Below are 17,349 nucleotides of genomic sequence, written 5' to 3' on the forward strand. Positions count from 1 at the left end.
GCCTGATCGACCTGGCTGTAGCTAGATACTGTCTGCCTGATTTACCTGGCTGTAGCTAGATACTGTCTGCCCACCTACATAGCTGTAGCTAGATACTGTCCGCCTGTTCGACCTGGCTGTAGCTAGATACTGTCCGCCTGATCGACCTGGTTGTAGCTAGATACTGTCCACCTGATCGACCTGGCTGTAGCTAGATACTGTCTGGCTTAATTCGATTATATTTGCCTAAACATGCCTGATCGACCTGGCTATAGCTAGATACTGTCCGATACTGTCCGCATGATCGACCTTGCTGTAGCTAGATACTGTCTGCCCAACTACATGGCTATAGCTAGATACTGTCCGCCTGATCGACCTGCCTGTAGCTAGATACTGTCCGCATGATCGACCTTGCTGTAGCTAGATGCTGTCTGCCCACCTACATAGCTGTAGCTAGATACTGTCCGCCTGATCGATCTGGCTGTAGCTAGATAATGTCTGCCCACCTACATGGCTGTAGCTAGATAATGTCTGCCTGATCGACATGGCTGTAGCTAGATACTGTCCGCCTGATCGGCCTAGCTGTAGTTAGACACTGTCCGCCTGATCGACCTGCCTGTAGCTAGATACTGTCCGCCTGACCGACCTGGCTGTAGCTAGATACTGTCTGCCTGATTGACCTGGCTGTAGCTAGATACTGTCTGCCTGATTGACCTGGCTGTAGCTAGATACTGTCTGCCTGATCGATCTGGCTGTAGCTAGATACTGTCCGCCTGACCGACCTGCCTGTAGCTAGATACTGTCCGCCTGACCGACCTGCCTGTAGCTAGATACTGTCTGCCTGATCAACCAGGCTGTAGCTTGATACTGTCTGCCTGATCGACCTGGTTGTAGCTAGGTACTGTCCTCCTGATCGACCTGGCTGTAGCTAGATACTGTCCGCCTGATCGACATGGCTGTAGCTAGATACTGTCTGCCTGATTGACCTGGCTGTAGCTAGATACTGTCTGCCTGATCGACCAGGATGTAGCTAGATACTGTCTGCCTGATCGACCTGGCTGTAGCTAGATACTTACTGCCTGATCGACCAGGCTGTAGCTAGATACTGTCTGCCTGATCGACCTGGCTGTTGCTAGATACTGTCCGCCCGATCGACCTGCCTGTAGCTAGATACTGTCCGCCTGATCGACCTGGCTGTAGCTAGATACTGTCTGCCCACCTACATGGCTGTAGCTATATACTGTCCGCCTTATCGACCTGGCTGTAGCTAGATACTGTCTGCCTGATCGATCTGGCTGTAGCTAGATACTGTCCGCCTGACCGACCTGGCTGTAGCTAGATACTGTCTGCCTGATTGACCTGGCTGTAGCTAGATACTGTCTGCCCACCTACATGGCTGTAGCTATATACTGTCCGCCTTATCGACCTGGCTGTAGCTAGATACTGTCCGCCTGATCGTCAGTGTTGTAGCTAGATACTGTCTGCCCACCTACATAGCTGTAGCTAGATACTGTCCGCCTGATCGACCTGGCTGTAGCTAGATACTGTCCGTATGATCGACCTGGCTGTAGCTAGATACTGTCTGCCTGATTGACCTGGCTGTAGCTAGATACTGTCCACCTGATCGACATGGCTGTAGCTAGATACTGTTTGCCCCCCTACATGTCTGTAGCTAGATACTGTCCGCCTGATCGACCTGGCTGTTGCTAGATACTGTCTGCCCACCTACATGGCTGTAGCTAGATACTGTCCGCCTGATCGACCTGGCTGTAGCTAGACACTGTCTGCTTGATCGACCTGGCTGTAGCTAGATACCGTCCGCCTGATCGACCTGGCTGTAGCTAGATACCGTCCGCCTGATCGACCTGGCTGTAGCTAGATACAGTCCGCCTGATCGACCTGGCTGTAGCTAGATACAGTCCGCCTGATCGACCTGGCTGTAGCTAGATACTGTCCGCCTGATCGACCTGGCTGTAGCTAGATACTGTCTGCCTGATCGACATGGCTGTAGCTCGATACTGTCTGCCCACCTACACAGCTGCAGCTAGATACTGTCTGCCTGATCGACCTGGCTGTAGCTAGATACTGTCTGCCTACCAATGTGACTGTATTTAGATTGTTCGCCTGACTACGTGGCTGTAGCTAGATACTGTCTGCCTCATCGACCTGGCTGTAGCTAGATACTGTCTGCCTACCTACGTGGCTGTAGCTAGATACTGTCTGTCTACCTACGTGGCTGTAGCTGGATACTGTCTGCCTACCTATGTGGCTATAGCTAGATACTGTCCTCCTGCCTAAAAAAGGTTTTTGCATCTGAGCTCCTAGTGTGCGGCTCTCCTTTTTTAAACTGTCTACCTACCTGCCTAGGTACATTTGTACGGAAAACCATATTTCTTCTATGAGGCTCGATATTGTTGAAAATGTCATATCTGTGTCTGTGCCCTTGTATGTATGAACAGTACCAGTCAAAAGTTTGGACACACTGACTTATTCAAGAGTTTTTCTATATTTTTACTATTTTCTACATTGTAGAATAATACTGAAGACATCAAAACTATGGAATACCACATATGGAATCATGTAGTAACCAAAAAAGTGTTAAACAATTCAAAATATATTTTATAGCTAACCATTGCCTTGATGACAGCTTTGCACACTCTTGGCATTCTCTCAACCAGCTTCACCTGGAATACTTTTCCAACAGTCTTGAAGGAGTTCCCACATATGCTGAGCACTTGTTGGTTGCTTTTCCTTCACTCTGCGGTCCAACTTATCCCGAACCATCTCAGTTGGGTTGAGGTTGGGTGATTGTGGAGGACAGGTAATCTGTTGCAGCACTCCATCACTCTCCTTCTTGGTCAAATAGCCTTTGCACAGCCTGGAGGTGTGTTGTGTCATTGTTCTGTTGATAAACAAATGATAGTCTCACTAAGCCCAAACTAGATGTGATGGCGTATCGCTGCAGAATGCTGTGGTAGCAATACTGGTTAAGTGTGCCTTGAATTCTAAATAAATCACGGAGTGTCACCAGCAAAGCACACCCCACACCATCACACCTCTTCCTCCATGCTTCATGTTGGGAACCACACATAAAATGTGGACACATCAGACCAAAGGACAGATTTCCACCAGTCTAATGTCCATTGCTCGTGTTTCTTGGCCCAAGAAAGTCTCTTCTTATTGGTGTCCTTCAGTAGTTGTTTCTTTGCAGCAATCCAACCATGAAGGCATGTTTCACGCAGTATCCTCTGAACAGTTGATGTTGAGATGCGTCTGTTACTTGAACTCTGTGAAGCATTTATTTGGGCTGCAATCCTGAGGCTGGGAACTCTAATGAACTTATCCTTTGCAGCAGAGGGAACTCTGGGTCTTCCTTTACTGTGGCGGTCCTCATGTGAGCCAGTTTTATCATAGCGCTTGATGGTTTTTGCGACTGCACTTGAAGAAATGTTCAAAGTTCTTGAAATGTTCCGTGTTGACTGACCTTCACATCTTATAGCAATGTAATTTCACTTTGCTTAGTTGAGCTGTTCTTGCCATAATATGGATTTGGTTTTCTACCGAATAGGGCTATCTTCTGTATACCACCCCTACCTTGTCACAACACAATTGATTGGCTCAAAGGCATTTTGGAAAGAAATTCCACAAATTCACTTTTAACAAGGTACACCTGTTAGTTGAAAGACATTCTTAATGTATACTTCATCATGACCACCTCTCATCATCATGTCGATCACCAGTTCTCTTAGCACCACCTCTCTCATCATGTCGATCACCAGTTATCTTAGCCCCGCCTCTCTCAACATCATGTCTATCACCAGTTCTCTTAGCTCCGCCTCTCTCATCATCATGTCTATCACCAGTTCTCTTAGCTTCACCTTTCTCATCATCATGTCGATCACCAGTTCTCTTAGCACCACCTCTCTCATCATCATGTCTATCACCAGTTCTCTTAGCTCCGCCTCTCTCATCATCATGTCTATCACCAGTTCTCTTAGCACCACCTCTCTCATCATCATGTCGATCACCAGTTCTCTTAGCACCACCTCTCTCATCATCATGTCTATCACCAGTTCTCTTAGCTCCGCCTCTCTCATCATCATGTCTATCACCAGTTCTCTTAGCACCACCTCTCTCATCATCATGTCGATCACCAGTTCTCTTAGCTTCACCTTTCTCATCATCATGTCGATCACCAGTTCTCTTAGCACCACCTCTCTCATCATCATGTCGATCATGATGATACAATCGAGAGCATCCTGGCGGGCTGTATCACCGCCTGGTATGGCAACTGGTATGGCAACTGCACCGCCCTCAACCGTAAGGCTCTCCAGAGGGTAGTGAGGTCTGCACAACGCATCACCGGGGGCAAACTACCTGCCCTCCAGGACACCTACACCACCCGATGCTACAGGAAGGCCATAAAGATCATCAAGGACATCAACCACCCGAGCCACTGCCTGTTCACCCCGCTGCCATCCAGAAGGCGAGGTCAGTACAGGTGCATCAAAGCTGGGACCGAGAGACTGAAAAATAGCTTCTATCTCAAGGCCATCAGACTGTTAAACAGCCACCACTAACATTGAGTGGCTACTGCCAACACACTGTCAATGACACTGACTCTACTCCAGCCACTTTAATCATGGGAATTGATGGGAAATGATGTAAATATATCACTAGCCACTTTAAACAATGCTACCTTATATAATGTTACTTACCCTACATTGTTCATCTCATATGCATACGTTGATACTGTACTCTATATCATCGACTGCATCCTTATGTAATACATGTATCACTAGCCACTTTAACTATGCCACTTGGTTTACATACTTATCTCATATGTATATACTGTACTCGATATCATCTACTGTATCTTGCCTATGCTGCTCTGTACCATCACTCATTCATATATCCTTATGTACATATTCTTTATTCCCTTACACTGTGTATGACAGTAGTTTTTTTTGGAATTGTTAGTTAGATTACTTGCTCGTTATTACTGCATTGTCGGAACTAGAAGCACAAGCATTTCGCTACACTCGCATTAACATCTGCTAACCATGTGTATGTGACAAATAAAATTTGATTTGATTTGATCACCAGTTCTCTTAGCCCCGCCTCTCTCATCATCATGTCTATCACCAGTTCTCTTAGCTCCGCCTCTCTCATCATCATGTCTATCATCAGTTCTCTTAGCTAGAGTTTGTTACCACAGATAATATGATTTAACTAAAGATGTTTGGTATCCATTACTTGGAGTTACAGGATAGGTACTGCTTGGTGTAGTGCAGAGAATTTTAGACCAACCTTGGCAATGCTATCTTTGTCCTCGATTCATGGGAAACAGGAGTCACAGTTGCAGGGGTCAGTTTGAATGTACAAAATGCTCCATTATTAAAATAAATAATTTTCTTTCTCCATGATGTAATCCAACAATGTACGCTGTTTTCAAGTCTTCTCTCATTGATCGAGACAGGTGTCTGTCATCATGTAATGAGGCACTTCATGGGTGGACATCCACATGTCTCGACTTGAAATAGAAGAGATGGCGGCGTTGGAACACTTATATAAATATATTCTATAAATCCATGAAGGCAGACATATTTTGGCCAGCAGTATACCTCTCTGTATACCACTCTGCAGTGGGGTGCAAAAAAATCCCAAGGTACTCATCCTAAGAGTAGGGGTGTTAACCCTGGTGTGATGGCTAAATTCCCAACCTGGCCCTCATACCAGCATGGCCACCCAATCGTCCCCATAATTCCTAATTGGCATATATCACTCCTCATGTCTCCACCTGATAGCTGGTGATGTTCTGGTACAGAAATAGTCGCCCAGATTATTATTATTATTATTATTACATTTTGAATATTGATAGAAAATATCCATATTTATTTTATGGTAGTTCTACATGGTCTCATGCTGAGCCACACTGTCCTTTATTGTTTGGTGAGCTGGGGAAGCTGAGATTCTCCACTTGTGGCAAATGGCCTTTTTCTGTTTGCAGCGTACGACCAGCTCGGTAAGACTCAGCTATTTTATTTACAATTTTAGGACTCCTTTTGGTCAAAAAATAGATATACTTTTTGGGGAGGATAAAATGTTGAATTTGGACTTTACTACTATAGCCCATAGAAACACATTGAATAACGTATTCATAAATGGCAAAAAAGACAGTCAAGAGGAATAAGAGTGTCTGTCCTTTATCTAGGAAATACACTTTATATGCAAAAGTATGTGGACACCATTCTAATTAGTGGATGCGGCTATTTCCGTCACACCCGTTGCCAACAGGTGTATAACATCGGTCCCACAAACATGCAATCTCCATAGACAAACATTGGAATGGCCTTACTGTGACTTGCAAATTGGCACCATCACCTTTACAACAAATCAGTTCCTCAATATTTCTGCCCTGCTAGAGCTGCCCCGGACAACAGTGATGTTAATGTGAAGTGGAAACGTCTAGGAGCAACAAGGGCTCAGCCGCAGGCCACACAAGCTCCCAGAACGGGACCACGGAGTGCTGAAGCGCATAGCTCGTTAAAATCACCTGTCCTCAGTTGCAACACTCACTATCGAGTTCCAAACTGCTTCTGGAAGCAACATCAGCACAATAACTGTTTGTCGGGAGCTTCATGAAATGGATGTCTGTGGCCTAGCAGCTACATAAAAGCGTCAGATACCCATGCACAATGTCAAGCGTAGGCTGGAGTGGTGTAAAGCTCACCGCCCTTGGACTCTGGAGCAGTCGAATCATATTCTCTGGAGTGATGAATCACGCTTCACCATCTGGGAGTCTGGGTTTGGCGAATGCCAAGAGAACGCTACCTGCCCCAATGCATAGTGCCAACTGTACAGTTTGGTGGAGGAGGAATAATGGTCAGGGTCTGTTTTTCATGGTTTGAGCTAGGCCCCTTAGTTCCAGTGAAGGGAAATCTTAACGCTACAGTATACAATGACATTCTAGATGATTCTGTGCTTCTAACTTTGTGGCAACAGTTTGAAGAAGGCCCTTTCATGTTTCAGCATGACAAAGCCCCTGTTACCAAAGTGAGGTCCATACAGAAATTATTTGACAAGATCGGTGTGGAAGAACTTGACTGGCCTGCACAGAGCCCTGACCTCAACCCCATCTAACACCTTTGGGATGAATTGGAACCCAGACCTTGAGCCAGGCCTAATCGCCCAACATGAGTGCCCGACCTCACTAATGCTCTTGTGGCTGAATGGAAGCAAGTGCCCGCAGCAATGTTCCAACATCTAGTGGAAAGCCTTCCCAGAAGAGTGGAGGCTGTTATAGCAGCAATGTTCCAACATCTAGTGGAAAGCCTTCCCAGAAGAGTGGAGGCTGTTATAGCAGCAATGTTCCTACATCTAGTGGAAAGCCTTCCCAGAAGAGTGGAGGCTGTTATAGCAGCAATGTTCCAACATCTAGTGGAAAGCCTTCCCAGAAGAGTGGAGGCTGTTATAGCAGCAATGTTCCTACATCTAGTGGAAAGCCTTCCCAGAAGAGTGGAGGCTGTTATAGTAGCAATGTTCCAACATCTAGTGGAATGCCTTCCCAGAAGAGTGGAGGCTGTAATAACAGCAAAGGGGGAACCAACTCCATATTAATGCCCATGATTTTAGAATGAGCTGTTCTACGACAAGGTGTCCAAATACACCACATGACCAAAAGTTTTTGCACCCCCTCAGGCCCCTGAGTTGGAGATCTTCGTGGGCTATACTCAGCCTGGTCTCAGGGTAGTAAATTGGTCTGTTGATAGCTCTCTAGTGGTGTGGGGGCTGTGTTCCACACCGATCTTGTCAAGGATGGTAAGTTGGTAGTTGAAGATATCCCTCTAGTGTTGTGGGGGCTGAGCTTTGGCAAAGTGGGTGGGGTTATATCCTTCCTGTTTGGCCCTGTCCGGAGGTATCATTGGAAGGGGCCACAGTGTCTTCTGACCCCTCCTGTCTCAGCCTCCAGTATTTATGCTGCAGTAGTTTGTGTCGGGGGGCTAGGGTCAGTCTGTTTATATCTGGAATATTTCTCCTGTCTTATCCAGTGTCTTGTGTGAATTTAAGTATTCTCTCTCTCAGTACCTGAGCACTAGGACCATGCCTCAGGACTACCTGGCATGATGACTCCTTGCTGTCCCCTGGCCGTGCTGCTGCTCCAGTTTCAACTGTTCTGCCTGAGGGTATGGAACCCTGACCTGTTCACCAGAGGTGCTACCTGTCCCAGACCTATTATTTGACCATGCTGGTCATTTATGAACATTTGAACATCTTGGCCATGTTCTGGTATAATCTCTACCCGGCACAGCCAGAAGTAGACTGGCTTTTTCCTAGGTTTTGGCCTTTCTAGGGAGAGTTTTTCCGAGCCAACGTGCCTCAACACCTGCATTGCTTGCTGTTTGGTGTTTTAGGCTGGGTTTCTCTACAGCACTTTGAGATATCAGCTGATGTACGAAGGGCTATATAAATACATTTCATTTCAGCCTGCTCTGTAGCTATCAAATAATTGATCGTTTTTTTAGATTTTCAAAATATATTTACTTACTTCTCCATGTGGACGTTTGGAGACATTGCAACAATGTTTGTCACCAGAGCGCTATAGAGCATATTACTATTTACCTGTCAATAAATTCATGAAAATGAGAATGGATTCAACTGTTTATCCATTTAATAAACCAGACCTTCATGCAAACTTGTTATGCTGAATTATTGATACAGAATGTGCTGCCAGCACGTCCACGAGCCACTTTACTGCTGTAGGTTTCCTCTCCAACCATAATCTAGCCGATTCTAATAATCGCTGGTTGATAAAATACATTGTTAGTTACGACTGGGGGTTGGAGTAAAAACCTACATGAGGGTAGCGCTCCAGGAACAGGGTTGGAGAGCCCTGGTATAGTCTATGCACCCTAAACCCCTACTCATCGCTGAGAGTAGGGGAGACACTCTTGATTACTACTTTTGAGGTCCTACTCTGAGCGGTGAGTAAATGAGGTCAGTCATACTTTTAGCGTGATTCATAGGAGTAATGAGACGCTTGATAACTATGGACCCTGATAGCGGTTCCATATCTGACAGAGATTTAAATCTCTTTTCAAAATTTAGAGTGGAAATCTAAAGATGAAACAACTAGGACGGGTTGCTGATATGAAGAGGATCGTGTCTTTTGGCAGGAGAGAAATGGCATAGTGGTGTGTCCAAAAGGGGAGTACATAATTACTATATAATTACTGTCTATATAAATCATCTCATTCAAAGTACTTCACCAGAAAGCATGACTTAGCCCCAGAGGACTCAAGGATCATGAGCTTATTTCAAAGAAATAGCTGTGGATTGCTTCACATCTCAAGCTCGTAGGCCTATTTGGGATGATTGCGTTGCGGCTGTCAGAGAAAAGCATCAACAATTTGTGTGAAGATAATGTTTCTTGAGTATAATTTAAAATGTTGATACAAGAAGGGGAGGGGTGTGTGGTGAAGACAAGTTTCTCTCCAGAATGACTTGGCTGTCTCCCGCATTCATCGTTTCATTGTGTTAATGGTTTGAACTCCCCATGTACCGTTGATCCCAGTCATTTGGGTAAATACATTTTTGTTAATGCATGTATTAGTCAATTATCATTCTCGAAGTAGAAACGTTGTTTGCAGAGTTCACAACCTACAACACTTGTGAGAAACAAGTCGTTTTTTTCATAACCATACTTTTTTAGATTCGTCAAATGTTTTGTAGTGAAACGCAACATGGATCTCCCTCATACTGCCACTACCCTATGTACCACCAGTACAGTTAGACATGAGCAGGTCTGATGAGCTACCAGAGTGGTCACAGTCACCAGGAGAGGGCGCCAGTCAACCACCCACCTCAACAACATGGTACCAGGAAGAACGGCCTCCACCATCTGACGCAGCTGCAGAATGGGAGAAACTGCTTGAAGCACTGCTAATAGAGTAAAAGGCACCGCCTTAAGGGGAAGACAATATATGTACTGTCTTGCTGCGGTTAGAGGATGCCTATGAGGCACAGTAGTGCAGAAACCACAAGTGGGACTTGAGCGGTGATCAAAAGGTATATAAAGAGACATTTGCCATTACTTTGGCGTCTGACTTCTTGAATTCTGAATTAATTTAGACAACCATTTGACTTCGGGTAATTGCCACCTGACTCAAATTACTTAAAAATTCTAACTTGCTGGATACCAGGGTAAGAGTCCGTTTACCTATCGACCAGTTGACCCTGTATGCAGCATACGTTTGGACCGAGTGTACCGTTGTGACAAAGTCTTAATTGACCGAGGAACACTGTAGCACCGGCCGGGTTGCTTGCCCAGACACTGCGGTAGATCAACGGCAGAATTACCACCTGCTGAGAACGTTTGGAAAATTGTTAGAATCGACTCTGTCTCCAACTGACCCAGTGACACGTGTACTGTTGTAACACAGTGCCTTGCCCTGGAATCGCGGTTGCGGGTCATTTGACAATACTATCCAACCTGATGGCAGGTTAGAGTACTCAGTCTAACTTGAATCTCGAAATTTAGTTGAACCAACGATTCCTCATAGGAGAGATCGATACATAAACTAAATTCTCAGAACTCTCACCGATTGAAACACCGCTCCTGATCTCGTGGGTCTCCCTGTCATCTTTTAAAGGTAATTCAGTTGAAATATTATATTTTATTAGAGATAAGTGTTATCATTGTACCAGGCATTATAGAGCATTAAGGCAGTTGCATGTTTTTGATTACCGCTGTGTGCGACCAAGTAACAAATTGTGTATTTTGAAGTGTGTTTGATTGTAAAAGACAAAAACCAGAGTGTTTTCAAAAATAAAAGGTAGTCTTATTTTGTCTCGAGTAGAACGCCCTCCCAAGACAGTTAACGGCACGGGAGGTAACAACTCTGACACTCCCCGCTACCGGGACACTGGAAACGGAGATCAATGCTCTATGACAAAATGAGTTACCATTAAAAGACAAGGAGGAAGGTGTGTCCAGTAGTGATTCATTAATTGTCTTATCGATCTATCTAAGTTTTATTATCCAAGCGATACATAGCCGACGGGCAGAGTAGTGAGACTGCCGACGGGCAGAGTAGTGAGACTAAGTTGACTAAAGGTCTTCACACTTTAAACTAGATACATCACAGAGGGGAAACACTCAACCACAGGGAAATCATATAGAGACTGGTAGGACTAGTGCTTAATAACAACTCATGGACCAATTAGTGGTGAAACAAAGAGTCTAGAGGATAAATGTGGGGTTCACACATCCCAGCTAGAGCTAGACCGTTGAGAGTGACAAGGCAAAAGACCTCTCTACGCGGACAACGCTTCGATATAGAAAGAGAGGCAGGGCTACGCGAGCGGTCCTGGTTATACCGAGATAACCTGAAGTATCTATAGTGCCCTGTCCAATCCAGGGAACGGGACGCTAACCACCTCTAGCACCCCGCTGCCGGCCAAGGGACGGAGCTGAAGGTTTCGTATCGCGACAGTTTCATTGTCTTTTGTTTGGAGCACTCCATGTGAGCATGTGCCTGGTTTCTCTGATAATGTTGAGGGAGCATGCACGCCTGACTACACATGGAAGTACCTGGCCTGCTGCGCGGAAATGTAGGAAAGTGTTTTTCTAACATCAATTGCGAATGATAACACAGTATATTTGAACTATAGTTCCTTACGGTAAGCTATTTTAAAAAATCTTTCAAACAAGCTCCCCGTTGATAATCACCAATCCTCGGTGTGAAAGAGCAATTGGAAGTTATGTGCCTATAGGCTATAAGTTCCATGCAATCTTTTCCTTAGTCACCAATGGATCATGGTGTATCAATGTGTCCATATGGAGGAGGATGGTGATCTCTGATTAGTTGACTTTTAAATGTTTATCATTTTAATTCAGATTTTTATGATAAACCAAATTAAAATTACTTTGAAACCGAATACATTTTTCAAATACTACAGTTACACGAAAATGTGCATATGAAAATCCTAATTGGCACACAGAACAAGAGAAATGGCAAGATAAATTGTAAGCTTCCCCAAACTTGAAACACTGCTGCCTATGAAGTCTTTATAATAGAATTCCCTTCACTTTTCAATGGTTGGTTTTGCCTATAGGCTACTTTGAAGACATGCCTCATATCAAATAAAATATTCAGGTTTCAAACAATTATGCATTCAAAATGCATATTGGCTCCAGCTCACATTGTATGGAGGTGGGTGATGCTTTGATAGTGTTGGCTGCACCTGAGGCGCACCTCAATAACCAGTTGAGGAAAACATTTTTTTGTGCTATTTTTAATTATGCACAAAAGCTGTTTTCAGCATGTGTTTGCATTTAGAATGCTAAAAGCACATGTTCTACTCCAGCAGCATCAACTGTAGGAGCTGCAGGAGAAACCCCCTCCAGTGTAGGAGCTGCAGGAGAAACCCCCTCTAGTGTAGGAGCTGCAGGAGAAACCCCCTCCAGTGAAGGAGCTGCAGGAGAAACACCCTCCAGTGTAGGAGCTGCAGGAGAAACACCCTCCAGTGTAGGAGCTGCAGGAGAAACACCCTCCAGTGTAGGAGCTGCAGGAGAAACCCCCTCCATTTTAGGAGCTGCAGGAGAAACCCCCTCCACTGTAGGACCTGCAGGAGAAACCCCTCCACTGTAGGAGCTGCAGGACAAACCCCTCCACTGTAGGACCTGCAGGAGAAACCCCCTCTACTGTAGGACCTGCAGGAGAAACCCCCTCCACTGTAGGATCTGCAGGACAAACCCCCTCCAGTGTAGGAGCTGCAGGAGAAACCCCCTCCAGTGTAGGAGCTGCAGGAGAAACCCCTCCACTTTAGGAGCTGCAGGACAAACCCCCTCCACTGTAGGAGCTGCAGGACAAACCCCTCCACTGTAGGAGCTGCAGGACAAACCCCTCCACTGTAGGAGCTGCAGGAGAAACCCCCTACAGTGTAGGAGCTGCAGGAGAAACCCCCTCCACTGTTAGAGCTGCAGGAGAAACCCCTCCAGTGTAGGAGCTGCAGGAGAACCCCCTCCAGTGTAGGAGCTGAAAGGAGAAACCCCTCCAATGTAGGAGCTGCAGGAGAAACCCCCTCCAGTGTAGGAGCTACAGGAGAAACCCCCTCCACTGTAGGAGCTGCAGGAGAACCCCCTCCACTGTAGGAGCAGCAGGACAAACCCCTCCACTGTAGTAGCTGCAGGACAAACCCCCTCCACTGTTAGAGCTGCAGGACAAACCCCCTCCACTGTAGGAGCTGCAGGAGAAACCCCCTCAAAATGGGCTCTGTGACTGTGGTAGTTGTGTTGGATAAATAAGACACATGATGAAAAAACATAGGTCAATTGAATTCGAAACCTAGTTTTGCACTAACTGCTGTTTACTAAACCCAGCTGACTGCTGTTACTAAACCCAGAGGAGACCTAGGGAGATACTACTGACCAAACAACTATTACTCTTGATAAACTGAAGGCTGGACTTCCAGAGACAGAGTACCAGCACCCCTAGTGGTGAATGGCAAAAACAAGGGCACAATGGCAGCACTGAGAATAGAGACAAACCCTCTGGTTCTCTCAAAGTGCCTCCAAACTGTCCTCTCAAAAAATATCCTGAAAATGATTGTGCATTAGTGAGTCTCTGGTCTGCATGTCCTTTGTCCGTCCGGTTGTATTCTACATTCCTAGCATATTATGCGATTTGACCACAAGTGTAGCTTGTCATGTACCCCTCCCTCCTCAGGATGGAGTATGTGAAGAAGCAGGAAAGTCTGCCCACACCTCCCACCCTTCAGAGGCTCTCTGCAGTCAGGGAAGCTCTGAATGGAGCCCGTCAGTGAGCTGTCAAACCCTCCACCCCTAAAGTCAAGCCTGCTCACAGAGAAGCCAAAGCACAGGCCAAAGCAAAGGCCAAGGCCCAGAAATCCAAGACATGCTGTGACTTCAACCTGGAGCCTGCTAGCAAACCAGCCAAACCTTCAGCAGCACCAGTCCAAAACAACTTTTTCCTCTGGGGCCTTCCACACTTTCAGCAAAAACTCAGTAAGACAGTCTAAAACCCAAGCTCAACCAGCAGCTCACCGACCAGTACCGCCACCACCCCGACCAGTAACGCCTTCTCTCCCAACTTTGGCAGGCAACAAAGGGGACAGGTCCAGAGCCAGTAGAGGGGACAGGTCCAGGGTTCAGCCAGTAGAGGGGACAAGTCCAGGGTTCAGCCAGTAGAGGGGACAGGTCCAGGATTAAGCCAGCAGAGGGGACAGGTCCAGGATTCAGCCAGTAGAGGGGACAGGTCCAGGGTTCAGCCTGCAGAGGGGACAGGTCCAGAGCCAGTAGAGGGGACAGGTCCAGGGTTCAGCCAGTAGAGGGGACAGGTCCAGGGTTCAGCCAGCAGAGGGGACAGGTCCAGGGTTCAGCCAGTAGAGGGGACAGGTACAGTGCAAGTAGAGGGGACAGGTCCAGAGCCAGTAGAGGGGACAGGTCCAGGGTTCAGCCAGCTGAGGGGACAGGTCCAGGGTTCAGCCAGTAGAGGGGACAGGTACAGAGCAAGCAGAGGGGACAGGTCCAGAGCCAGTAGAGGGGACAGGTCCAGGATTCAGCCAGTAGAGGGGACAGGTCCAGAGCCAGTAGAGGGGACAGGTCCAGAGCCAGTAGAGGGGACAGGTCCAGGGTTCAGCCTGCAGAGGGGACAGGTTCAGGGTTCAGCCTGCAGAGGGGATAGGTCCAGGGTTCAGCCAGTAGAGGGGACAGGTCCAGGGTTCAGCCAGTAGAGGGGACAGGTCCAGGGTTCAGCCAGTAGAGGGGACAGGTTCAGGGTTCAGCCTGCAGAGGGGGCAGGTCCAGGGTTCAGCCAGCAGAGGGGACAGGTCCAGGGTTCAGCCAGTAGAGGGGACAGGTTCAGGGTTCAGGGTTCAGCCTGCAGAGGGGGCAGGTCCAGGGTTCAGCCAGTAGAGGGGGCAGGTCCAGGGTTCAGCCAGCAGAGGGGGCAGGTCCTGGGTTCAGCCAGTAGAAGGGACAGGTCCAGAGCCAGCAGAGGGGACAGGTCCAGAGCCAGTAGAGGGACAGGTCCAGAGCCAGTAGAGGGGACAGGTCCAGAGCCAGTAGAGGGGACAGGTCCAGAGCCAGTAGAGGGGACAGGTCCAGAGCCAGTAGAGGGGACAGGTCCAGAGCCAGTAGAGGGGACAGGTCCAGGGTTCAGCCAGCTGAGGGGACAGGTCCAGGGTTCAGCCAGTAGAGGGGACAGGTACAGAGCAAGCAGAGGGGACAGGTCCAGAGCCAGTAGAGGGGACAGGTCCAGGATTCAGCCAGTAGAGGGGACAGGTCCAGAGCCAGTAGAGGGGACAGGTCCAGAGCCAGTAGAGGGGACAGGTCCAGGGTTCAGCCTGCAGAGGGGACAGGTTCAGGGTTCAGCCTGCAGAGGGGATAGGTCCAGGGTTCAGCCTGCAGAGGGGACAGGTTCAGGGTTCAGCCTGCAGAGGGGATAGGTCCAGGGTTCAGCCAGTAGAGGGGACAGGTCCAGGGTTCAGCCAGTAGAGGGGACAGGTCCAGGGTTCAGCCAGTAGAGGGGACAGGTTCAGGGTTCAGCCTGCAGAGGGGGCAGGTCCAGGGTTCAGCCAGTAGAGGGGACAGGTCCAGGGTTCAGCCAGTAGAGGGGACAGGTTCAGGGTTCAGCCTGCAGAGGGGGCAGGTCCAGGGTTCAGCCAGTAGAGGGGGCAGGTCCAGGGTTCAGCCAGCAGAGGGGGCAGGTCCTGGGTTCAGCCAGTAGAAGGGACAGGTCCAGAGCCAGCAGAGGGGACAGGTCCAGAGCCAGTAGAGGGGACAGGTCCAGAGCCAGTAGAGGGGACAGGTCCAGAGCCAGTAGAGGGGACAGGTCCAGAGCCAGTAGAGGGGACAGGTCCAGAGCCAGTAGAGGGGACAGGTCCAGAGCCAGTAGAGGGGACAGGTCCAGGCTTCAGCCAGTAGAGGGTAGCAGAGAAGTATTGAATGCACCCAGCTGTCTGTTTGAACTACTGGGACACCGCTCAGACACCTTTGCTTACCCCACAAGACAAGTCTAGAACAGACTATTGGAGGTGCACAGTACTACATAGAGCCATGACAAGCAGTCAAATCAGATTTAAAAAACAGATCAAATAAACATTACGGAACAGCAGGGAGTATGAAGAAACCCAAACATAGGCACAGACACATGCAAAGACACACGATAACATACACACACATGGATTTAGAACTGTAGATATGCGGTGGAGTAGGGACCTGAGGGCACACAGTGTGTTGTGAAATCTGTGAATGGATTGTAGTGTTTTTAAAATTGTATAAACTGCCTTAATTTTGCTGCTCCGCAGGATGAGTAATGGGGATCCATAATAAATACAAATACAGATCCGGGGCTCAGCCAGCAGGGGGCAGCAGAGACGACAGGTCTCAGAGCTTTACCTCAAGACCCAGCTCAAACCCAATCACAACAACATGACGTGCTTCAGCACCAACGCCAGCTTCAACAGGACCCCTCACACCGACACCAGCCTCAACAGGACCCCTCACACCAACACCAGCCTCAACACGACCCCTCACACCAACACCAGCCTCAACACGACCCCTCACACCAACGCCAGCCTCAACAGGACCCCTCACACCAACGCCAGCCTCAACAGGACCTGTTCCATTCATATACTAACCAGATCATTTCTAGTCCCCCAGTGGAGAAACCTGTCTTTTCTCTATCTTCCTCTCCTGTCAGGTTGAACTTGAGCAGGAACTTCCGGTGAGCCTCCATGGGTCACCACGGCAACCCTAGCCACCTCCCTAGCGCTAGTCACTAGATATGTGTTTAGCAAATATTTATACTACATGAAACTGATCTTCAAAATAAAGAAAGGATGAAATAATATAATTGAGCAGTATAGTTAGTATGGCGGCAGGGTAGCCTAGTGGTTAGAGCGGCGGACTAGTAACCGGAAGTGTTACGAGTTCAAACCCCCGAGCTGACAAGGTACAAATCTGTCGTTCTGCCCCTGAACAGGCGGTTAACCCACTGTTTCCAGGCTGTCATTGAAAATAAGAATGTGTTCTTAACTGACTTGCCTTGTTAAATAAAGGTAAAAATATATATATATAATAATAATAATATGACACATGAAATATAGAAAGTATATCATTAAAAAATATATATATATTTTACATTTCATACTTGTGCACATTTTTCTGCAACAAACTATTGTATTTTCCAGATCATAGTGGGGGGCAATAAAGTACCATTTATAAACACCCACAAGTTGCTATGAGACACGGCCAGGGCAATGAAATAGACTGTGTGCATTACAGAGTAAAGAAATTTAAATATGAACGGGTTTACTGAATGAGTTTGCTGATACCTCAGAGGA

The sequence above is a fragment of the Oncorhynchus tshawytscha genome, linkage group LG13, assembly GCF_018296145.1.
Source record: "Oncorhynchus tshawytscha isolate Ot180627B linkage group LG13, Otsh_v2.0, whole genome shotgun sequence".
Classification (NCBI taxonomy): Eukaryota; Metazoa; Chordata; class Actinopteri; order Salmoniformes; family Salmonidae; genus Oncorhynchus; species Oncorhynchus tshawytscha.